Below are 24848 nucleotides of genomic sequence, written 5' to 3' on the forward strand. Positions count from 1 at the left end.
ACATCGGACAAGATGTACTTCTGCCTGGTACCAAACTTTGGGATTTTAAATGATAAAGCTGAGACCGGGCGGGTGACTTGCACGAGAAGAGAGTCTCGGTGTAATGTCTCTGTCTGAGTCGATTAAGGAACATGTCGATTTAGGCTTGATGATTGAGGACCTTTTAACTGGCCACATGCCTCGTCATGGGTAAGCTTTGCCTCGAGCAGACTAATACCAGAAAGGCAAACACGCAATGGGAGTGGAGAGATGGCGAGAGTAGTGTGTACCCTCTGTGGCAAGAGGCTGGATGTAGGTGTATCTGTGCTCTCAGTTGGCGTGAACCTGGTCTGGTCTTAAGAAACCCGGTGGCGAGTTGACATATGCAAGGGTTAAGTGCTACATATGTCGTGTGGTTGGAGATCCCCAACTGGTATTAATCGATTCGGATCATCGTTACTTCTTGGATATGAAGACTTGGTCACTGCCCTACACGTAGCAATTCAGAAAAGTAAAAGGGTGATAAAAGATAGCTAGTGCAGGCCAAGTGCTTGAACTAGGGTAGAAATAACTCTAGCTACAGGTAATGACTGAACTTGCTAATAAAACTGGATTTTTAAGGATCCACTATTAGTAAACATTTTTGCAAACAGAGTCTTTGAATCTTGAATAGCCTTACCTTGACTCCCTCAAGCCAGCATATCCTTGAGAGTCTTTTCTTTTGTCGGGTAAGACTTGCGAAAGTACACTTCGTACTCAGTGTTTTCGAACCCATGTTGTTGTAGGTGAGGAAACAACAGACTTTTGTTGTTTCTATTCAAAGGTGGTACCTAAGGAAGAGCCCCAGCAGTGAAGTCGTGGGAGGATGTTGGCCTCCCACTTTAAAAACAATATACTTTTGTGCGGGAGGGTGTTTTGCCTCCTGGGTCTGTAATAACAATACTTTATGCAGTCATAGTACCCTGGTATTGTAATAATAATAATACTCTCTCTCTATATTGGATGAATGTAAATTAAGTTATTGTAATTTGCTTCCGCTTATTCTTTCCTCCGATGGGATGTAATATCTGCGTGACGGGTGAAACGCTCTTGGGCGGAATGATGAAGATACAGTACCGAACTTGTCGAGTGATTATGTGCATCTACAGGGTTGTCCAAGGTCCTTAGGACAAGGACAACTGTAGGTGGGCCTAATACCTTGGGAGGTTCCGTCACAGCTGGTATCGGAGCGAAACCCATCTCTTCAGATATTACGTAGTACTTCAAAAGAATTTTCAAACACTTACCTAGAATATTCTTTCATTCTTACCCTATCTCTTTCTGGTAGCCCCTTTTCTTATAGAAATGGGTAACAGAGTGCAATAAATAGGAAGTTTGGGAGCAACGAAAGTTCATTCCATAATTATTAGAATATGCATGCATCATGTTTAAGAATATACTAAAAAATCTTCCCCTTTTATGGAGATATGGCACGTACAAGGAAAACAACACGCAAATCTACTGAACCTCTTGGCGTGCCTCGTCATCAGCTAGCCCCAGACATTAAGGAAGTAGTAGTGGCAGCAATGACCTAATCGGAGACCTGGATGCCAAGGTGGAACAGCTTCGGTCAGAGCTACATCACCGGAATAGGCATGGGCGCAGGACAGCCAGCGTATAGCTGAATTATCAGCTGACGTCAGCCACTTGCAATATGAGATTTTGGAATGGGATTCGACCATTGATTGGGCCGTCAACTCATGTTCGATCGCTTGGGACCACGAAGCAAAAGCTCGAGCTCGTGTGACAGAGCTTAGTGCGGCCCTCGATAGCCTGCAAGTGTACTATAATACTTTACATGAGAAAGTACATGTACTGTATGCTCGACTGCACCCAGACGTGCCTTCCGACGCTGCTGCAATGGGAGCCGGACCATCAGGAACAACAAGTGAAGGACCAGATGGGGAGTTGGACCTTTTTAGGCCCCCTCCTTCCATGAACCTTGCTGACGAACGGTATCCTGCGGCAGGAAATGAAGCAACAAAAGATGACGAAGACTAGAATAGTATAGTTTAGATGTTATACTATGTAAAATAAGTACTGAAGTCAAGTTATACGCTAGAGTCTGTATAATTATTACATTTTGGTAATGTAATATGATGGTGTGTGCTGGCATGTTATATTTTCCAAATGTTTCTTTGCCTCAGATGCCATCACGGACTCGCGCACATGATGGTGTGGGGACTTCCCGCGGTCGGGAAGATACTCCTAACCCGCCACCAGTACCACCGACTTTGGCCGAGGCTATCGCTGCCCTGGTCAATGCCACTGCGGATAATACGCGCTTCTTGCGCGAAATGGCGGGCAATCAGTTCCAACTGCATGGTGGGAGAGTTCCTCCTCAAGGACCGCGTGAAACTACATACCATGAATTCTCTGAGACTCGACCCCCGCTCTTTACTAAAGCAGAAGAACCTCTAGAAGCTGATGAGTGGGTAAGAGTTATGGAACAGAAGTTTGGACTAATTCGCTGCATGGAGATACAAAAGCCAATGTTTGCTGCACAACAACTAAGAGGGCCTGCCAGTACTTGGTGGGCAAATTTTGTAGCAATTCAACCGGCTGAACATCAGATCACCTGGGAGGAAGTCAAGCTAGCATTCCGAGAGCATTATGCTCCAAAGAGAGTGCTCCATATGAAACAAGAAGAGTTCATCTGGTTAAAACAAGGGGGAGATACTGTAATGCAGTATCTCAACAAATTCAACCATTTATCCCAGTATGCCATCGACCAAGTAAATACAGATCTGAAGAAAAAGAATTGTTTTATGAGGGGACTTAATGACATGCTTCAACGGAAAATGGCAACATGTCTGGATCTTACCTACACTAGGGCTGTCAGTACAGCACTGGCAGTGGAAGCCAAAAATTTCGGGCATGGAAAATCAAAGGGGTTTGGAGGTGAAAGGTCAAATCAAGGACCTGAGAAGAGAACCAGTTTGGTGATCCGACCTTTTAATCAAAACCGTTCTTCACCTCGCCCCTTCATATCCCTTTAAGCAGCCTGTTTTTATTCGTCCCACTACTGCCCCGCTCCTACCAATTAGCCGAGTGCCCCTAGTACTCGTTTCCTTGCTCTCCCTAGTTCCTCCACTGGTTGCTTCAATTGTGGAAAGTCCAAACACTTTATCAAGGACTGCCCATACCCGAAGCAAAATAAAACCAATTTCCAACAGAACTCTGGGAACTCCAACCAAGGAAAGGGGAACACGGCTAATGCTCCAATGGGCAAGAATTTCAAGAAAATAGGACGGATTTATTATACTGAAGTGGCTACAACACCGGCGGGCGAGCCGGTAATGATGGGTACGTTCTTTATTGCCAATTACCCAGCTGTTATTCTCTTCGATTCTGGTGATGCATCACATACCTTCATAAGCAAGAATTTTGTGGAAAAACATTGCATTCCTTGCATTGAATCAAGGGAAGGATTTATTATCCACTCACCTAGGGGACGGATATTTACTAAGGAAGTAGCCTTCCACATACCAGTAATATTGGTCGGACGGGAATTTCCTACCAACATGATTGTTTTAAAAGGTCAAGACATAGATGTAATTCTGGGCATGAATTGGTTAGCCCAGCATAAGGCCATCATCAATACAGACTTAAGAATCATCAAATTGAACCATGGCCATGAAGAGATTCAACTATTTATCCCTGTAGCTGTCCTAGTCAAATCATCTAAGCAAGTTTATGAAGCTACTATACCAAAAATCTAGGATATTCCGGTGGTATGTGAATTCCCGGATGTCTTTCCTGAAGATTTGCCTCGGTTGCCTCCAGAAAGGGATGTAGAGTTTGTGATTGAACTAAAGCCTGGTACGGCTCCTATTTCTAGAAGGTCGTACCGAATGCCACCTAATGAATTGGTAGAACTCAAGACTCAACTCCAAGACCTATTTGAGAATGGGTTCATTAGGCCAAGTTCATCACCATGGGGATGTCCAGCAATTTTCGTTAAGAAGAAGGATCAGACACTTCGAATGTGCATGGACTACAGACCCCTTAATGAGGTCACTATCAAAAACAAGTACCCCCTTCTCCGGATCGATATTCTATTCGATCAACTTACTGGAGCTTGGATATTCTCCAAGATTGACCTCAGGTCAGGTTATCATCAGATCCGTATTCGACCCGAAGATATACCTAAGACCGCATTCACTACGCGGTATGGATTATTTGAATATTTGGTTATGTCCTTCGGATTGACAAATTCTCCAGCTCACTTCACATAATTAATGAACTCGGTATTCATGCCCGAGTTGGATAAATTTGTGGTGGTCTTCATTGATGACATACTGATCTATTCCAAAAATGAAGAGGAGCATGCTAAGCACTTACGGATCGTGCTAACGCACTTAAGGGAGCACCAGTTGTATGCAAAATTCAGCAAATGCGTGTTTTGGTTGGAGGAAATCCAATTTCTGGGACATGTATTATCTGCAAAAGGAATTGTGGTCGATCCCAGCAAAGTCAAAGATATTTTAGAATGGAAACTGCCAGCAATAGTACATCAAGTTTGAAGCTTCCTTGGACTAGCTGGATATTACCGCAGGTTCATTCTGGATTTCTCCAAGATAGTTAAACCTATTATAGGTTTATTAAAGAATGATACCAAATTTGACTGGTCCTCAAAATGCAATGAAGCCTTCGAGCAGCTAAAGGTGTTACTGACCACTGCTCCGGTATTAGCTCAACCGGATATAGAGAAGCCTTTTGATGTGTATTGTGACGCATCAGGCAGTGGACTTGGATGTGTCCTAATGCAAGAGGGCCGAGTCATAGCTTATGCTTCAATACAATTACGCCGGCATGAGGAGCACTATCCAACTCATGATTTGGAACTAGCTGCAGTTGTTCATGCCCTCAAGATATGGTGTCATTATCTGCTGGGAAATACTTGTCATTCATATACAGATGATAAAAGTCTAAAATATATCTTTACCCAGTTAGAGATGAACATGAGGCAGAGAAGATGGCTTGAGCTGATTAAAGTTTATGATTTAGAAATCCATTATCACCCAGGAAAAGCCAATGTGGCGGCAGATCCATTGAGTCGCAAAGCTTCCTGTCATTGTCTTACAGTAAGGACTTCTGACACCACTCTATGCCAAGAAATGGAAAAGTTAAACCTGGGTATGATACAACACAGAACTTTGACACAATTAAAGCTTGAGTTAGTTCTTCTACAGAGAATTATTGATGCCCAAAGAACCGACAAGGGTATGAAACATATTCATGAGAAACTAGAAGTCGGTAAAGGTAATTGCTTCAGAAAAGATGATCAAGGGATAATATGGTTTAATGATCGCATAGTTGTGCCTAAATATGTTGAGGTCCGCCAACAAATTTTGGATGAAGCTCATCTTAGTCGATATTCTATTCATCCTGGAAGTACTAACATGTATCAAGACTTAAAGCAACACTACTGGTGGACGAAAATGAAGATTGAAATTGCACGCTATGTGGCAAGTTGTGACACGTGCAGACGTGTCAAGGCAGTACACATGAAGACCGTTGGGCCACTGCAATCTTTACCCATCCCAACTTGGAAATGGGAAGACATTAGTATAGATTTCATTGTAGGATTGCCCAAAACAGCCAAAGGTTTTGACTCCATATGGGTCATAATTGATCGGCTTACGAAGATTGCTCACTTCCAGCCCGTGAAGACAAAATATTCAGTGGTCGCATATGCAGAACTTTATATTGCCCATATTCTCAGTTTGCATGGAATTCCAAAAACGATAGTATCAGATCGTGGACCACAATTTGTATCCAAATTTTGGAGTGAATTGCATAAATTCTAGGGTACTAAACTGCTCCACAGTTCGGCATACCATCCTCAAACAAGTGGGCAAACTGAAAGAGTAAATCAATTATATAAACTTGGATATTTAAACTTGGATATTTAAATATGACATTAATTACATTTATACCTTCGGCTTGACAAAAGGCAAAAATCCAAGTGTGGCACACGAGCGAATACAGGATAGCGTGAACAGTACAGGGGTACTGTTTATCTATTTATAGGCACAGGATGCATCCTGCGAGAAATTACATTCATGCCCTTTACAAAGGTTTACAATCATAATACAAGTTATCATGGGTCGATTGGTCATTTCATCTTTAAGTCGGTGCATTTGGAAATGTACTCCGAAGCTCTCTGATTGATAGCTTCGGCTTTGTGTCAATCTTCCGAAGGTGTTTCTTATTATGGGACCTTCGGCGACGAAGCAGACCCGCAACATAAGTGAAGCCCAAATAGGTAAAAATCTCAAAATTCATTAGGAATATTCACAAGATATCAAAGTTGATAGACTTTAGTGGCACAAAAACCCTAAAGTACTCAAAACCCTAAAAGAAACCCTAGGAAACCCTAATTGGAACCCTAGGGGGGTAAATGTAAATTCTAGGAACTTTTGGACCAAAGTGCAAATATCAAAGTGATAAAACATCACAAACCAAGTAACTTTTACATTGGAGGATTTTCAAGTAGTGTGGACGAATTTGGACTTAATTGCAAAAGTGCCCCATAAGCACTATAGGGTTAAGTCTAAATTTCAGTTGAATGGGGTCAACTTTGGAGCTCTATATCTCTAAATCTACAAGGATTTTGCCCTAGGTCAACACATCAAATTTGTAGAGCTATGATAGGGGTATAACTTTGCTTAAGTGACTGAGCCTTGATGCTATATAAAAATTGGAGAAAAATGGGCAGAAAGTCTGGCTGTCAGTTACCACTGAAGAATGAAGTTGGTCTGACAGTGAACCCTGAAGAACTTTGGAATTGATTTGAGCTTAATCCAGTAAGTAAATGGCCAGGGTTCCTATAGTCGAATTGTAGCTGGATTATAGGTTAACAACTTTGTTACAGAAGGATTAACAAGTTGCCACATAAAAATTTATGAAAAACATCTATGAAGTTGCTCTATGAGGCGCTCTGATGAACGGTTTCGATGGTACAGTAACTGAACAAGATGGCAGATACAGCGTATCTCGCCGCCGGTGACCCGCGTGCTCGGATTCGTGCCAGCGCTGTGATTTGCGCCTAGTAACGCGTGGATAACGACCCCTGGTGAAAAGATCTCGTCGTGGATGAACTCGGAGCACTGTGGCTGCTCTGTCGCCCATCCACTTGCCGACGACGTGGCCGAACGGTCGTCCCCGAGATGTACACCATTCATCGCGATTGCGCCACACCGTGACCCTTTCACCACGTCGTAACCAACCGTAATAGCTTACCAATCACCGATGTAGCTCCTTAGCCTGTGACTGCCACGGTAGTTCATGCCAGGGACCTTCTCCTTTCTCCAGCCTCCAGCGCACCTCCTTCAAATTGGACGCCACCGCTGTTGGCTTCTATAAATTGAGTGATCGACCAGGTCCGCTAGGTTGTTATGCGCCTAGTGCACCAGCCCTCACCTCTGATTAGCCACCGTGTCGCCGGGGGTGGAATTAGGTGTCAAACAAAGGAGGGGCCTAGCCGTTGCGTTTTTGGGCCAGTACGAGTTCGCCGGAGATGTGCTCGTCGCCATCCACCGTTGTGGACCTGGCGCTGCGAAGAAATAGAAATGCGAGGGCCTAACTGCGATTGTCAGTGAAACATTGGAATAGTGTTCAGGGACTCCTTACCGGTTAGTCAAATGGCCAGGGGCCTCTGCGCAAGTACACCAGCGCGGGCGCGCGCGTGGTTCTCCCGTCTGCGGGCCGACTTGGGCTGAATTGAGCCCACTACTATTCATTGTTTCTCTTTTTCTTTTTGCTGACAGATTAGGGAATTTATAGAAAATTCTAAAAAATGTTAAAAATATCAGACCAATTTTACTAGATTCCTAAATTCCCCTAGTATTTAATAAAAATAGTTCCAAGATTTTTAGCCCCAACCATGAATTATTTAGTATTTAAAAGGGCCTAAACATAAACTTTTGGAATTTTAGAAATTACTAAATAACTCCAAAAATCATAAAACTTTTTGGGTAAACTTAATTTGATAATTAGAACCCATGGGTGAAGTTTGACATGTGTTGGACATTGTTTGATTCTCAAACCCAAAACCCTAGCTTTCTATGTAATATTTGCCTTATTCTAATAGAGTACTGACTCAGAAAACCCTAGTTTCCCTGGTGTACCATGAAGGAAAGTTGTATTCAAGATACAACTTGATGTGTCTCTATTATAATTTCATACTCATAGCATCACATGAGCATTCATGTATATGTATGGTTATGTATAGAAAACGAAGAAGAAGTAAGTTTTGAAGAAGAAGAGACTACACCACCAACTGAAACTCCACCTGCCGGGAACTGTTTTTATTTTGATATATGTGGAACACCCGAATCCCCTACAACACAAGGCAAGCCCCGGTGCATTTACCTTTCCTTGTGATTTTAAACTCTTTATCACTTGAATGATGCATTAGGTGATAGGAGTTGGGTGTTAAGCCAATTACTGCATTTTCTTCCTTGGAACTGTTTATCCTTCCTTGATTACCTGTTTTATTAAAAGGTTTTTTTATGCTTAGTCTTGCTTTAGAAAACAATAATGTTTTGTTTTTAACAAAAGATGATGCTTCAGATGGAATGGGATGTTTTCAAAAATAAAACTTGATGGTGAATCCATCATGGCCGTGATGGGTTCAACATCGGACAAGATGTACTTCTGCCAGGTACCAAACTTTGGGATTTTAAATGATAAAGCTGAGACTAGGCAGGTGACTTGCAGGAGAAGAGAGTCTCGGTGTAGTGTCTCCGTCTGAGTCGATTAAGGACCGTGTCGATGTAGGCTTGATGATTGATGACCTTTTAACTAGCCACATGCCTCGTCATGGGTAAGCTTTGCCTCGGGCAAACTAATACCAGAAAGGCCAACACGCAATGGGAGTGGAGAGATGGCGAGAGTAGCGTGTACCCTCCGTGGCAGGAGGCTAGACAGTGGTGTATATGTGCTCTCGGTTGGCGTGAACCCGGTCTGGTCTTAAGAAACCCGGTGGCGAGTTGACATATGCAAGGGTTAAGTGCTACATATGTCGTGTGGTTGGAGATCCCCAGCTGGGTATTAATCGATTCGGATCGCCGTTACTTCTCAGATATGAAGACTTGGTCACTGCCTGTCGGCGTTTCGAGACCGGGGGGTCCCTAAGCCGACGAGTGAGTGTGCCGCGTGCCCCAGCCCAGATGGGTCGAGCGCGTGGGCGAGCGCGAAGGGGGGAGAGCGAGGTGGCCGGAGACGGGCGTGAGAGAGGTGGAAATCCCGCGGCCTTCGTGTTCGTCCCGCGCCCAGGTCGGGTGCGCTTGCAGTAGGGGGGTTACAAGCGTCCACGCGGGTGAGGGAAGCGAGCGGCCCCAAGAGAGTGCATGTCCCGTCCTCGTCCCCGCGCGGCCAACCTTCTCTAAGAAGGCCCTGGTCCTTCCTTTTATAGGCGTAAGGAGAGGATCTAGGTGTACAATGGGGATGTAGCAGAGTGCTACGTGTCTAGCGGAGGGAGAGCTAGCGCCCTAAGTACATGCCAATGTGGCAGCCGGAGAGATCTTGGCACCCTGTTGGTGTGATGTCGTGGCTGTCGGAGGAGCAACGGAGCCTGGCGGAGGGACAGCTGTCGGAGCGATCGAGTCCTTGCTGACGTCCCCCTGCTTCCGTAAGGGAGCTGAGAGCCGCCGTCGTCACAGGGCTTGCAGGGCGCCATCATTGCCTATCTGGCGGAGCTAGCCAGATGGGACACCGGTCTTGTTCTCTACGGCCCGAGTCGGCTCGGGGCAGGGTGATGATGGCGCTTCCTGTTGACGTGGCGGGCCTGTGCCCTAGGTCGGGCGACGTGGAGGCTCCTCCGAAGCCGAGGTCGAGTCCGTTCTTCCATGGTCGAGGCCGAGCCCGAGCCCCTGGGTCGGGCGAGGCGGAGGTCGTTCGGCAGAGGCCAGGGCGGAGTCCGAGCTCTGGGGTCAGGCGAAGCGGAGTTCGTCGTCTTCTGGGGCTGAGCCCGAGTCCGAGCCCTAGGTCGGGCGGAGCGGAGTTCGCCGTCTTCCGGGGCTTAGCCCGAGTCCGAGCCCTGGGTCGGGCGGAGCGGAGTTCGCCGTCTTCCGGGGCCTAGCCCGAGTCCGAGCCCTGGGTCGGGCGGAGCGGAGTTCGCCGTCTTCCGGGGCTGAGCCCGAGTCCGAGCCCTGGGTCGGGCGGAGCGGAGTTCGTCGTCTTCTGGGGCTGAGCCTGAGTCCGAGCCCTGGGTCGAGCGGAGCGGAGTTCGTCGTCTTCTGGAGCTGAGCCCGAGTCCGAGCCCTGGGTCGGGCGGAGCGGAGTTCGCCGTCTTCCGGGGCTTAGCCCGAGTCCGAGCCCTGGGTCGGGCGGAGCGGAGTTTCCCATGGCGCCTTTGGCAGGGCGTGACTGCCTGTCAGTCTCACTCTGTCAAGTGGCACTGCAGTCGGAGTGGCGCAGGCGGCGCTGCCCTTCTGTCAGACCGGTCAGTGGAGCGGCGAAGTGACGGCGGTCACTTCGGCTCTGTCGGGGGGCGCGCGTCAGGATAAAGGTGTCAGGCCACCTTTGCGTTAAATGCTCCTGCGACTCGGTCGGTCGGCGCGGCGATTTAGTCAGGGTTGCTTCTTAGCGAAGGCAAAGCCTCGGGCGAGCCGGAGATGTGTCCGCCGTTAAAGGGGGGCCTCGGGCGAGACAGAAATCCCTCGGGGTTTGCTGCCCTTGCCCGAGGCTAGGCTCGGGCGAGGCGTGATCGAGTCGCTCGTATGGACTGATCCCTGACTTAATCGCACCCATCAGGCCTCTGCAGCTTTATGCTGATGGGGGTTACCAGCTGAGAATTAGGCGTCTTGAGGGTACCCCTAATTATGGTCCCCGACAGTAGCCCCCGAGCCTCGAAGGGAGTGTTAACACTCGCTTGGAGGCTTTCGTCGCACTTTTTTGCAAGGGGACCAGCCTTTCTCGGTTGCATTTTGTTCCGGTGGGTGCGCGCGAGCGCACCCGCCGGGTGTAGCCCCCGAGGCCTCGGAGGAGTGGTTTCACTCCCCCAAGGTCTTAATGCCTTGCGTAATGCTTCGGCTGGTCTGGTTGTTCCCTCATGCGAACTGGCCGTAGCCCGGGTGTACGGTCGGGGCCCAAGTTCTCGGGCTGGTATGTTGACGCTGTCAACAGTTCGGCCGGAGCCGGGTTTGCGAGAGCAGCCCCCGAGCCTCTGCACAGGGCGAGATGGCGATCAGGGACAGACTCGGCTTTTTTACATACGCCCCTACGTCGCCTTTCCGCAAGGAGGAGGGGGGGAGAGCGCCATGTTACCCTCGATGGGCACCGAACATGGTGTCTCCGGTGAGCTGCAAGCGGGTAATCCGAGTGGACGTCCGTGCCCCGTTCGTTGGGGGTCGGCTAGGGGCCCAGAGGCACGCCCAAAAGTACCTGCGGGTGATCTGCCAGACCCGGTCCCCTGGCGACGGGGTCCGAGGGCTCGATGCCTCCCTCCGATGGGATTCCGTTACAAGATCGCTCCCGCTGGTCTCGGAAATGTCCTAGGGTACCTCGGGAGCGCAGCCCGAGCCTTGGTTATGTATCGAACGTACCCCTGGTCATCCCTCGCTCGGCGTCTGAGGCGACTATGAACCCTTCGGGGGCCAGCCTTCGAACCCCTGATCAGTAATGGGCGCGGAGCCCGAGTAGCCTGAGGCGGCCGTGGAGCCCTTCGGGGGGCCGTCCTTCGAACCTCTGACCAGTAGTGAGTGTAGGGCCCACGCGATCTGAGGCGACTGTTGAACCCCTCGGAGGGCCAGCCTTCGAATCTCTGATCAGTAGGGGGGGCTCAGAGCCCGGTTCCTTCACAGGGAAGGATCCTTTTCGTGGTATCCCCCTTTCCCGGTCCCTGTTGCAAGAGATAGAGAAAGAGGAAAAAAGGAAAAGGATACGAAATCGAACGACGTGGCGTACCTTTTTTGGCGCGGTTATTACGGCGAAGGCGAAGCGTCGCCCGCTTCTCCTGCCAGAAACGCCGCCTGTCCTGCCGTGGAGTTAATGCGACAGGGCGAGTGGTTGGCGGGGCGGCCGTTGCGCGTGCGCGAGCCGTTCGAGGAACGGATCACGGGCGCCCTGTCTTCACGCCGTGAGAGGGGGTTCTCTTGCTGCCCCCGGACGGGACGTGAGCCTGGCCGACGACGTGACCTCTGCTCCCGCCCGCCTGCCACCGTCATTACTACCGGCCCACTTTCGGCCGCATTGACCGTCGCGCCAGGCTGGCGCTGCTTGGTCGTGCGCTGGGCCGCCTCGAGTCACGGTATTGGTTCCACAACCGAAGAGGCGTGGTGGTGGCGCGAGTGGCGGTGCAGTTGCTTGCATGCAGCATCCGGCGCGCCGGTTGCGTGACGCGTGGGCCTGGGCCCCCATGCTGGCGTGTTGGGAGTCGGAGAAGCGCGTCCACCTGGCGCGGTTGCATGCCGCCTGCATGGCTGCCCGCCTCTTCCGCCCGTTGGTCTGGGCAAAAGTGGGGGGTCGCTTGTAACTGCTGGGCGGTTGTGTGCGCCACGCGCGGCGGTTTGGCTTTTTCTGCTCTGAGCCGGTTTGTATGACATGCGGGACCCAGCCCCCGCGCCGCAGGGGAGGGCCTTGGAGCGTGTTGGAGAAGACTCAGCCCGCGACGTTCGGGGGCGCACGTAGGGAGAGTTGCCTTTAAAAGGAGGGTGACCCCTTTCGGAAGGCGACCATGTCTTCTTCCTCCCTCATGCGTCGCGTCTTTCCACCTTCCAAGCCCCCGGATGGGGGGTACCCGCCGTCTTTTCGCCTCATCGTTGGAGGAACGCAACTCCGTGGGAGTTGGCACCTTTCAGCCATCGTTCGGCTTCAAGGATTTTCATCATGCAGCCCGGCTGTATCCCCCCGCCGGTGGTCACCCAAGACGGTGACCACCAGTTCCTGGGTGGGGAGAAGCAAGCCGGGCTGCGATCTTGGTCCTACCCTCAGCTTCAAGGATGTTCATCATCCTCGCTGGGGTGGGGGCCGGGCTGAGCCGGCGCTCTACCTCCCGCGCGGGTCCGTGGGTCTCCCTCTCCCGCGGCGTTCGGGGGAGGGGGCGCTCACTGGCCCTGCAGGCGGCCCGGACTTCGACAACGCGGGGCCGGTCGACGGCGGGCGTTGTCACCTCCAGCATGTCGGGCTCGTCGGCTTGGCTCCCGGCGGCCCATCCCACCGGAGGGCGGCTGTCGCGCCGTGTGCACGGGAGGGCCACCCAAGATGTTGCGCGCCGCTAGGGCGGCGTTCGTGTTCTGGGGTGGTCCTGCCTTTGCACCGGGATGGCGCCCTCGCGCGGAGGCCGGTGCCCCACTCGCCTGGGAGGATTTGAGTGGGGATCTGCCGGGGGGGTGATGGCCCCTGCCATCGGTGTCGAGGCGGAGGCGGCTCGAGAAGTCCCCGTCACCGACGGGGTCACCGCCACCATTCGCGCTTCGGGCCTCCGGCTCTTCGTACTTGTCCTCGCCCCTCGAGTGTCGGTGTGGGCGAGGGCAAGATTGCAGCAGCGCCCACCCTGAGGCCTGCGCTGCTGCAGCTCGACCATCCGGAGCGGGGGTCGTTGCCGCCGTAGTCAGAGCGGGCGGCGGCGAGCCGCTCGTCAGTCTTCTGTTGCTCCGCAGGCCCACCCCCATGGAGTGGGGTTGTTCGTACCTGCGGAGGGGGAACCGGAGTTCCGTTTGTAACGGCACCTTGAATGCCGGTATCTTTGTTCATTGTGGCTGTCGAGGCCTGAACATGTATGCAATTTCGGCACGGAGCCATGTTTTTTCCTTATTTTCGAGCACTAAGTCTCTCCTATTGATTATCTGAACCGCTTCACCAAGCATGAGTCGCCCCGTGTCAAGGTGACGAGTGAGGTATCCGTATCCCGGAGGCGTAGGAGTCCCTCGGCTCGATCGGCCTTGTTGTCTGAGGCTCCTCTAGCTTAGTTAAAGAGACCCCTTGGCCGCTCTTCGATGAGCCGAGGCCAGGGGTAGCGATATCAGCACGAATAGAGGCAGAGTTGGCTCGAAAATGAAAACCTAGTTGGCCGGAGCCTAGCCGGGTTGTCCGTCAGCGGGACCGACGCCGGAGTTGATCAGCCGAGGCCTCGGACCGGGCTGGCGCCCTTGGAAGATGGTTAGCCGAGGCCCCTGGGGTAACCGGCCGAGCTGCCTGCTCGGGCCGGATTCCCGGAGAAGTCCCTGGGCCGCGTCGCCGTCCGAGGCTGGGTCGGATCTCGCTGAAGGTGTCGTCGATGCCGAGGGTGCTAGCCCCCTTCCAGCGCGAAGACCCGAGCCTGCAGGATCAGATTGTCTTGTAGTGTGTGCCTTCTGCGGCCGCTGAGGCCAGAAAACACACCCTCGCTGCGTTGTAAAGCTGTGTCTCCTTTCCTCTTATTTCAAGCATCTGGACTTTTTGTCGGTAACAGGGATGTTTGTGCGAGCGAGAGTTGCTTCTCGCGGAAGGTGATGAGTGAGGTATCCGTATCCCGGAGGCGTGGGAGTCCCTCGGCTCAGTCGGCCTTGCCACTTACGCGTACTTTCACCCGTCCATGAGGCCCTGTCACCGATTCAGTCGAGAAGGCTTGAAGGACTGCTTCGGCAGAAGAGCTTCCGAACGTAAAGACTTGTTCGGTCCACGGAATCACTTTATCCGAACGCGAGTTACTTATCGCAGAAGGTGATGAGTGAGGCATCCGTATCCCGGAGGCGTAGGAGTCCCTCGGCTCGGTCAGCCTTGGCTGCTTACGTGTACTCCGTCGTTTTTAGGATCCGCTTTTCGAAGTAGTCAAAAAGCACGAAAGATATTCTGCTAAAAGAGATCTTTTTTCGAGGAAAATTTCGACGCAGAGGGGGTCCCCCCCTTTTAGCCCCCGAGGGAGGGTCGGGCTTTGCCGAGGCGAGGCCGACCCTTCCTTGATGACCAAACTTTGCGTGGGTGCGAGGTATATGAACAACTTGAAAACATCTTAAGGGTAGAAGCGACGTAGCTGTTGGATGTTCCAAGCGTTGCCGTAGATCTCGCCTTGATTGTTGGCCAGCTTGTACGTTCCGGGCTTCAGAACTTTGGCGATGACGAATGGCCCCTCCCAGGGGGGCGTGAGCTTGTGCCTCCCTCGGGCGTCTTGCCGTAGCCGAAGCACCAGGTCGCCCACCTGGAGGTCTCGGGGTCGGACCCCTCGGGCGTGGTAGCGTCGTAGGGACTGCTGGTACCGCGCCGAGTGTAGTAAGGCCTTGTCCCGAGCCTCTTCCAGCTGGTCCAGCGATTCTTCTCGGCTAGCTTGGTTGCTTTGATCGTTGTAGGCCCTCGTCCTCGGGGAGTCGTATTCCAGGTCAGTGGGCAAGATGGCCTCGACCTCGTAGACCAGGAAGAACGGCGTGAAACCCGTGGCTCGGCTCGGCGTTGTCCTCAGGCTCCAGACCACCGAGGGGAGTTCCTTCATCCATCGCTTGCCGAACTTGTTGAGGTCGTTGTAAATCCGGGGCTTGAGCCCTTATAGAATCATGTCGTTGGCACGCTCTACTTGCCCATTCGACATGGGATGAGCCACGGCAGCCCAGTCCACCCGGATGTGGTGATCCTCGCAAAAATCCAAGAATTTTCTGCCGGTGAACTGGGTACCGTTGTCGGTGATGATGGAGTTTGGGACCCCGAAGCGATGGATGATGTTGGTGAAGAACGCCACCGCCTGCTCGGACCTGATGCTGTTCAGGGGTCGGACCTCGATCCACTTGGAGAATTTGTCGATGGCGACCAGCAGGTGCGTGTAGCCCCCGGGCGCCTTCTGCAAGGGACCGACGAGGTCCAGACCCCATACAGCAAAGGGCCAGGTGATGGGTATCGTCTGCAGAGCCTGAGCGGGCAGGTGGGTCTGCTTCGCATAGAATTGGCACCCTTCGCAGGTGCGGACAATTCTAGTGGCGTCAGCCACCGCCGTTGGCCAGTAGAAGCCTTGCCGGAAAGCATTCCCGACAAGGGCTCGAGGCGCTGCATGATGGCCGCAAGCCCCCGAGTGTATTTCTTGCAGGAGTTCCTGACCTTCGGCGATGGAGATGCATCGCTGGAGGATGCCCGAGGGGCTGCGGTGGTAGAGCTCCTCCTCATCGCCCAGCAAGACGAACGACTTGGCGCGTCGCGCTACCCGCCGAGCCTCGGCTTGGTCGAGGGGTAGCTCTCCTTGGCGGAGATATTGCAGGTACGGGGTCTACCAATTTCGATCAGGCGTGGCCCCGTTCTGCCCCTCCTCGACGTGCAGTGCCTCGCCCTCGGGGCCGAGGGTACCTCGGGCTGGACCGAGGGTGCCTCGGGCTGAGCCGAGGGTGCCTCGGGCTCCAGCGTGTCGTCGATCTTGACGGAGGGTTGATGCAGATCCTGGGCGAAGACGTTCGGGGGAACCGTCGTTCGCCCCGAGGCTATCTTTGCCAGCTCGTCCGCAGTCTCGTTGTAGCGCCGAGCGATGTGGTTGAGCTCGAGCCCGTAGAACTTGTCTTCCAGGCGTCGAACCTCATCGCAGTAGGCCTCCATCTTCGGGTCGCGGCAGTGGGAGTTCTTGATGACTTGGTCGATGACGAGCTGCGAGTCACCGCGGGCGTCGAGGCGTCTGACCCCTAGCTCGATGGCGATCTGCAACCCGTTGACCAGAGCCTCGTACTCAGCCACATTGTTGGACGCCGGGAAATGGAGGCGTAGCACGTAGCGTAGGTGTTTCCCGAGGGGCGAGATGAAGAGCAGGCCCGCGCCGGCTCCCGTCTTCATCAGTGACCCGTCGAAAAACATGGTCCAGAGCTCCGGTTGGATCGGAGCCGTCGGCAGCTGGGTGTCGACCCATTCGGCTACGAAGTCCGCCAATACCTGGGACTTGATGGCCTTCCGAGGGGCGAACGAGATTGTCTCGCCCATGATTTCCACCGCCCACTTTGCGATCCTGCCCGAGGCCTCTCGGCACTGGATGATCTCCCCCAGGGGGAAGGATGACACCACAGTTACCGGATGAGACTCGAAGTAGTGTCGCAACTTTCGCCTCGTCAGGATCACTGCATACAGCAGCTTCTGAACTTGTGGGTAGCGGATCTTGGTCTCGGACAGTACCTCGCTGACGAAGTAGACTGGCCTCTGAATGGGCAATGCATGCCCTTCTTCTTGCCTCTCGACCACAATCGCGGCGCTAACCACCTGAGTGGTCGCGGCGACGTAGACCAAGAGGGCTTCTCCATCAGCTGGGGGCACCAAGATAGGCGCCTTTGTAAGGAGCGCCTTCAGGTTATCGAGAGCTTCCTCGGCCTCAGGGGTCCAAGCGAAACACTCGGCCTTCCTTAAGAGGCGGTACAGAGGCAGACCTCTTTCGCCGAGGCGTGAGATGAAGCGGCTCAGGGCCGCGAGACATCCCATGACCCTCTGTACCCCTTTTAAGTCCTTGATGGGCCCCATGCTGGTGATAGCTGCGATCTTCTCCGGGTTGGCTTCGATGCCTCGCTCGGAGACGACGAACCCCAAGAGCATGCCCCGGGGCACCCCGAAGACACACTTCTCGGGATTGAGCTTGACTCCTTTCGCCTTGAGACATCGGAATGTCACTTCAAGGTCAGAGAGGAGGTCGGAAGCCTTCCTTGTCTTGACTACGATGTCATCGACGTAGGCCTCGACTGTGCGACCGATGTGCTCGCCGAACACATGGTTCATGCACCGCTGGTACGTCGCGCCCGCATTCCTCAGACCGAACGGCATGGTGACATAGCAGTACATGCCGAAGGGCATGATGAAAGAAGTCGCGAGCTGGTCGGACTCTTTCATCCGGATTTGGTGATACCCTGAGTAGGCATCGAGGAAGGACAGGGTTTTGCACCCAGCAGTGGAATCCACAATTTGATCGATGCGAGGCAGAGGGTAGGGAACCTTCGGACATGCTTTGTTGAGACCAGTGTAGTCTACACACATCCGCCATTTCCCCCTTTCTTCCTCACAAGCACAGGGTTGGCAAGCCATTCGGGATGGAATACCTCTTTGATGAACCCTGCTGCCATTAGCTTGTGGATCTCCTCGCCTATCACTCTGCGCTTCTCCTCGTCTAATCGGCGCAGAGGCTGCCTGACGGGTCGGGCTCCGGCCCGAATATCCAGCGAGTGCTCGGCGACATCCCTCGGTATGCCGGGCATGTCCGAGGGACTCCATGCAAAGACGTCGGTGTTTGTGCGGAGAAAGTCGACGAGCACTGCTTCCTATTTGGGGTCGAGCCCGGAACCGATCCGGATCTGCTTGGAGGTGTCGCCACTGGGGTCGAGAGGGACGGCCTTAACCGTCTCCGCTGGCTCGAAGTTGCCGGCATGACGCTTCACATCTGGCACCTCTTTGGAGAGGTTCTCCAGGTCGGCGATGAGGGCCTCGGACTCGGCGAGGGCCTCGGCGTACTCCACGCACTCCACGTCGCATTCGAACGCGTGTTTGTACGTGGGGCCGACGGTGATGACCCCGTTGGGGCCCGGCATCTTGAGCTTCAGGTAGGTGTAGTTGGGGACGGCCATGAACTTCGCGTAGCATGGCCTCCCCAGTATCGTGTGGTAGGTTCCTCGGAACCCGACCACCTCGAACGTCAAAGTCTCCCTTCGGAAGTTGGAGGGCGTTCTGAAGCAGACGGGAAGGTCGAGTCGTCCGAGGGGCTGGACGCGCTTCCCAGGAATGATCCCGTGGAAGGGCGCAGCGCCTGCTCGGACGGAGGACAGATCGACGCGCAGGAGCCTGAGGGTCTCGGCGTAGATGATGTTGAGGCAGCTGCCCCCGTCCATCAGGACCTTGGTGAGCCTGACGTCGCCGACGATGGGGTCGACGACGAGCGGGTATTTCCCCGGGCTCGGCACGTGGTCGGGGTGGTCAGCTTGGTCGAAGGTGATGGGCTTGTCGGACCAGTCTAGGTAGACTGGCGCCGCCACCTTCGCCGAGCAGACCTCCCGGCGCTCTTGCTTGCGATGCCGAGCCGAGGCATTCGCCGCATGCCCACCATAGATCATGAAGCAGTCGCGGACCACGGGGAACTCTCCTGCTTGGTGATCTTCCTTCTTGTCGTCGTCGCGGGCCCTGCCACCCTCCGCGGGTGGCCCGGCCCTGTGGAAGTGGCGCCGAAGCATGACGCACTCCTCGAGGGTGTGTTTGACGGGCCCCTGATGATAGGGGCACGACTCCTTGAGCATCTTGTCGAAGAGGTTAGCACCTCCGGGGGACTTCCGAGGGTTCTTGTACTCGGTGGCGGTGACAAGGTCCGCGTCGGCGGCGTCGCGTTTCGATTGCGACTTCTTCTTGCTTTTCTTCTTGGCGCCGCGCGAAGTAGACGCCTCAGGAGCCTCTTCCGATGGGCGGCCCTGGGGCTGCTTGTCCTTTCGGAAGATAGCCTCGACCGCCTCTTGGCCAGAGGCGAACTTGGTGGCGATGTCCATCAGCTCGCTCGCCCTGGTGGGGGTCTTGCGACCCAACTTACTCACCAGGTCGCGGCAGGTGGTGCCGGCGAGGAACGCGCCGATGACATCCGAGTCGGTGATGTTGGGCAGCTCGGTGCGCTGCTTCGAGAATCGCCGGATGTAGTCCCGAAGAGACTCTCCCGGCTGTTACCGGCAGCTTCGGAGGTCCCAGGAATTCCCGGGGCGCACGTACGTGCCCTGGAAATTGCCGGCGAAGGCTTGGACCAAGTCATCCCAGTTGGAGATCTGCCCCGGAGGCAGGTGCTCCAACCAGGCGCGAGCAGTGTCGGAGAGGAACAGGGGGAGGTTGCGGATGATGAGGTTGTCGTCGTCCGTTCCACCCAGTTGACAGGCCAGGCGGTAGTCCGCGAGCCACAGTTCCGGTCTCGTTTCCCCGGAGTACTTTGTGATAGTAGTCGGGGGTCAGAACCGGGTCGGGAACGGCGCCCGTCGGATGGCCCGACTGAAGGCCTGCGGACCGGGTGGTTCGGGCGAGGGACTCCGATCCTCCCCGCTGTCGTAGCGTCCCCCACGCCTGGGGTGGTAGCCTCGGCGCACCCTTTCGTCGAGGTGGGCCCGACGGTCGCGACGATGGTGCTCGTTGCCGAGGTGGCCCGGGGCCACAGGCGCGGTGTTGCGCGTGCGCCCGGTGTAGACCGAGGCTTCCCGCATGAATCGGGAAGTCGCGGCGTGAGGTTCCGAGGGGTATCCCTGCCTTCGGGAGGCAGAGCTCTTGGCCCGTCGGGCCGCAGCGCCTTCCAGGAGATTCTTGAGCTCTCCCTAGATTCGCCGACCCTCGGTGGTTGATGGCTCCGGCATCGCGCGGAGGAGCATCGCTGCGACTGCCAGGTTCTGACCGACCCCACTGGATGCAGGTGGCGGCCTGACCCTGACGTCGTTGGCGATGCGGTGCTGGAGACCTTGGGGCAGGTGACGTATTTCTCCGGCCGGGGGTTGGCACGCCCATACCTGCCCGACGTCCCGGCGGATCGACTCAAGCGCTCCTGCTCCCTCGTCGAGCCTGGCCTGCGCCCCGCGGACTTGCTTGAGCTGTGGGTCGTGACCCCCCGCCGGAACGGGGACCACAGCTAGCTCCCGCGGGATGTCAGCGCGAGGCACCGGCCTAGGGAGATCACCGTCCTCCGGCATGCCGAGATGGTTGCCTTCGGAGGGATCCCCTAGCTCGACGTGGAAACATTCGCGGCTTGGGCCGCAGTCCTCGTCGTCAAGGCTGTGGCTACCGTCAGAACAGTCGGAGAGGCAGTAGTCACATGCGGTCATAAAGTCCCGCATGGCACTGGGGTTGCCAAATCCAGAGAAATCCCAACAGATGCTGGGATCGTCATCTTCCTCGGACCCAGAGGGCCCGTAGGTCGAGACGTCCGTCAATCGGTCCCAAGGCGACCACATACGAAACCCCAGAGGGGTTGCACTCGCCTCAACGAGAGCGCCCGCCAAAGCGAGGTCGCTAGGCGGGTTGAGGCCGAGTCGAAATGACGTAAGATGGGAATCAGTCAGTACCTTTTGGTCGACGAGGAGCGACATAGTCACGTCGGGGACTGATTGCACCGTCGTCTTGGGTGCGAGGGCGACGTCCTGCAAGCCCTCCGCGAGCGTGCTAGCGTCGTCCACTTGTTCGGGAGTGGTGTGTCGCGGGGGCACGACGCTCACCTTCGTCTCCAATGCGAGGTCGACGCCTGACGCACCCCCCGTTGGGGCGCTGGGGACGTCGATTCGCTCGACAGCCGACGAAGCGCGGCCTCCCGCTTGGCCTTGGTTGCCCCGCCTCCTCCTCCGTTGGCGGGGGAGAGGACGGGGTGAGCTCGAATGCTGTTCTTCCACCACGCGGGGAAGATGTCGTCGATTCCGCCGCCGGCGGGCGGGTTGTCGGCCGCCATTGTCGTTGTCGCGCGGCTGTGGAAGGAGTATCATGTCGTAGCTGCCGTCGAAGGACATGAACTCAAGACTCCCGAAACGGAGCACCGTCCCGGGCCGGAGAGGTTGCTGGAGACTGCCCATCTGGAGCTTGACGGGAAGCTGTTTGTCAGCACGCAGCAGGCCCCTACCTGGCGCGCCAACTGTCGGCGTTTCGAGACCGGGGGGTCCCTAAGCCGACGAGTGAGTGTGCCGCGTGCCCCAGCCCAGATGGGTCGAGCGCGTGGGCGAGCGCGAAGGGGGGAGAGCGAGGTGGCCGGAGACGGGCGTGAGAGAGGTGGAAATCCCGCGGCCTTCGTGTTCGTCCCGCGCCCAGGTCGGGTGCGCTTGCAGTAGGGGGGTTACAAGCGTCCACGCGGGTGAGGGAAGCGAGCGGCCCCAAGAGAGCGCATGTCCCGTCCTCATCCCCGCGCGGCCAACCTTCTCTAAGAAGGCCCTGGTGTACAATGGGGATGTAGCAGAGTGCTATGTGTCTAGCGGAGGGAGAGCTAGCGCCCTAAGTACATGCCAATGTGGCAGCCGGAGAGATCTTGGCACCCTGTTGGTGTGATGTCGTGGCTGTCGGAGGAGCAACGGAGCCTGGCAGAGGGACAGCTGTCGGAGCGGTCGAGTCCTTGCTGACGTCCCCCTGCTTCCGTAAGGGAGCTGAGAGCCGCCGTCGTCACAGGGCTTGCGGGGCGCCATCATTGCCTATCTGGCGGAGCTAGCCAGATGGGACACCGGTCTTGTTCTCTGCGGCCCGAGTCGGCTCGGGGCAGGGTGACGATGGCGCTTCCTGTTGACGTGGCGGGCCTGTGCCCTAGGTCGGGCGACGTGGAGGCTCCTCCGAAGCCGAGGTCGAGTCTGTTCTTCCATGGTCGAGGCCGAGCCCGAGCCCCTGGGTCGGGCGAGGCGGAGGTCGTTCGGCAGAGGCCAGGGCGGAGTCCGAGCTCTGGGGTCGGGCGAAGCGGAGTTCGTCGTCTTCTGGGGCTGAGCCCGAGTCCGAGCCCTGGGTCGGGCGGAGCGGAGTTCGCCGTCTTCCGGGGCTTAGCCCGAGTCCGAGCCCTGGGTCGGGCGGAGCGGAGTTCGCCGTCTTCCGGGGCCTAGCCCGAGTCCGAGCCCTGGGTCGGGCGGAGCGGAGTTCGCCGTCTTCCGGGGCTGAGCCCGAGTCCGAGCCCTGGGTCGGGCGGAGCGGAGTTCGTCGTCTTCTGGGGCTGAGCCCGAGTCCGAGCCCTGGGTCGGGCGGAGCGGAGTTCGTCGTCTTCTGGGGCTGAGCCCGAGTCCGAGCCCTGGGTCGGGCGGAGCGGAGTTCGCCGTCTTCCGGGGCTTAGCCCGAGTCCGAGCCCTGGGTCGGGCGGAGCGGAGTTTCCCATGGCGCCTTTGGCAGGGCCTGACTGCCTGTCAGTCTCACTCTGTCAAGTGGCACTGCAGTCGGAGTGGCGCAGGCGGCGCTGCCCTTCTGTCAGACCGGTCAGTGGAGCGGCGAAGTGACGGCGGTCACTTCGGCTCTGCCGGGGGGCGCGCGTCAGGATAAAGGTGTGAGGCCACCTTTGCGTTAAATGCTCCTGCGACTCGGTCGGTCGGCGCGGCGATTTAGTCAGGGTTGCTTCTTAGCGAAGGCAAAGCCTCGGGCAAGCCGGAGATGTGTCCGCCATTAAAGGGGGGCCTCGGGCGAGACGGAAATCCCTCGGGGTCGGCTGCCCTTGCCCGAGGCTAGGCTCGGGCGAGGCGTGATCGAGTCGCTCGTATGGACTGATCCCTGACTTAATCGCACCCATCAGGCCTCTGCAGCTTTATGCTGATGGGGGTTACCAGCTGAGAATTAGGCGTCTTGAGGGTACCCCTAATTATAGTCCCCGACACTGCCCTACATGTAGCAATTCAGAAAAGTAAAAGGGTGATAAAAGACAGCTAGTGCAGGCCAAGTGCTTGAACTAGGGTAGAAAGAACTCTAGCTACAGGTAATGACTGAACTTGCTAATAAAACTGGATTTTTAAGAATCCACTATTAGTAAGCATTTTGCAAACAGAGTCTTTAAATCTTGAATAGTCTTACCTTGACTCCCTCAAGCTAGCATATCCTTGAGAGTCTTTTCTTTTGTCGGGTAAGACTTGCGAAAGTACATTCCGTACTCAGGGTTTTCGAACCCATGTTGTAGGTGAGGAAACAACAGACTTTTGTTGTTTCTATTCAAAGGTGGTACCCAAGGAAGAGCCCCAGCAGTGAAGTCGTGGGAGGATGTTGGCCTCCCACTTTAAAAACAATATACTTTGTGCGGGAGGGTGTTTTGCCTCACGGGTCTGTAATAACAATAATTTATGCACTCATAGTACCTTGGTATTTTAATAATAATAATACTCTCTCTATATATTGGATGAATGTAAATTAAATTATTGTAATTTGCTTCCGCTTATTATTTCCTCCGATGGGATGTAATATCTGCGTGACGGGTGAAACGCTCTTGGGCGGAATGATGAAGATACAGTACCGAACTTGTCGAGTGATTATGTGCATTTACAGGGTTGTCCAAGGTCTTTAGGACAAAGACAACTATAAGTGGGTCTAATACCTTGGAAGGTTCCGTCACAATATCGGCCAAATCTGGCCGTCTAAATTAGATCTCACGGTTCGGATATGTTTCCCTAACTGAATCGGTAACCCGCGGGGAACATCGGATCCCGATACAATGGCCCGATCGATCCTGGAACCCTAAGTGCTCTCGTCCCTCCAATCAATGATCCATGGTTACAGCCCACCCCGGCCGAATCGGTCCACCCGATTCAATCGCCGCCGCCCAAAGCGCATCTAATGGGGGATAACCCTCGCCTTCCTCCCCCGGACGGTCGACGTCGGCACTAGTCCAACCGTGGTGGAGGACTCCGGCGAGACTTCCGGTTTTCGCGACAAGGACTCGAGAGCCATCCTGACGGTGACTACTCGAATTGTCGAACGAATATAAATCATGAGGGCGCATTCATACTGGCGGTTGTGCAGTATGGGCCACAATCACGGCGAGGGGCGGGTGGCGGTGTTGGACATCGCCGACGAGCAATTCGGTTGGCTCCGACCGCCGAGCTCGCCCAGGAGGGTCACTACCACGTGCGGAGTGCCCCGACGTTGGTCCCGGAACCCACCGGCGTTCGGCTCCCGACGTGCAGAGGTTGCACCGACGGCGGCGTGCCTTATGCACCTTCCCTCACCTCACACAGCGTTGGCTTCCAGCGGAGTAGTGCTCTGACTTCTCGACTCGATGGGAAGAGGGTCGCGGAGGTTGGTCACGGCCCAACTTATACGTAGAGCGGAGATCCAGGACTCGGGCATTCGTGCCGAGCATCCCGCGCGGACCCCGGAGAAGGCGGCCGATTCAGTTGGAGAAGGATCTGACACTGCGACCCCACGCGTCAGCCACAGCGCTAAGAAAGTAAAACTGCCACGCGGGCCCGCATGTCAGGGAAACATGGTAGAGCTGATGCGCGAAGAGAGACGGGGCTAGGGGC

Source organism: Zea mays, chromosome 6, assembly GCF_902167145.1.
Source record: "Zea mays cultivar B73 chromosome 6, Zm-B73-REFERENCE-NAM-5.0, whole genome shotgun sequence".
NCBI lineage: Eukaryota > Viridiplantae > Streptophyta > Magnoliopsida > Poales > Poaceae > Zea > Zea mays.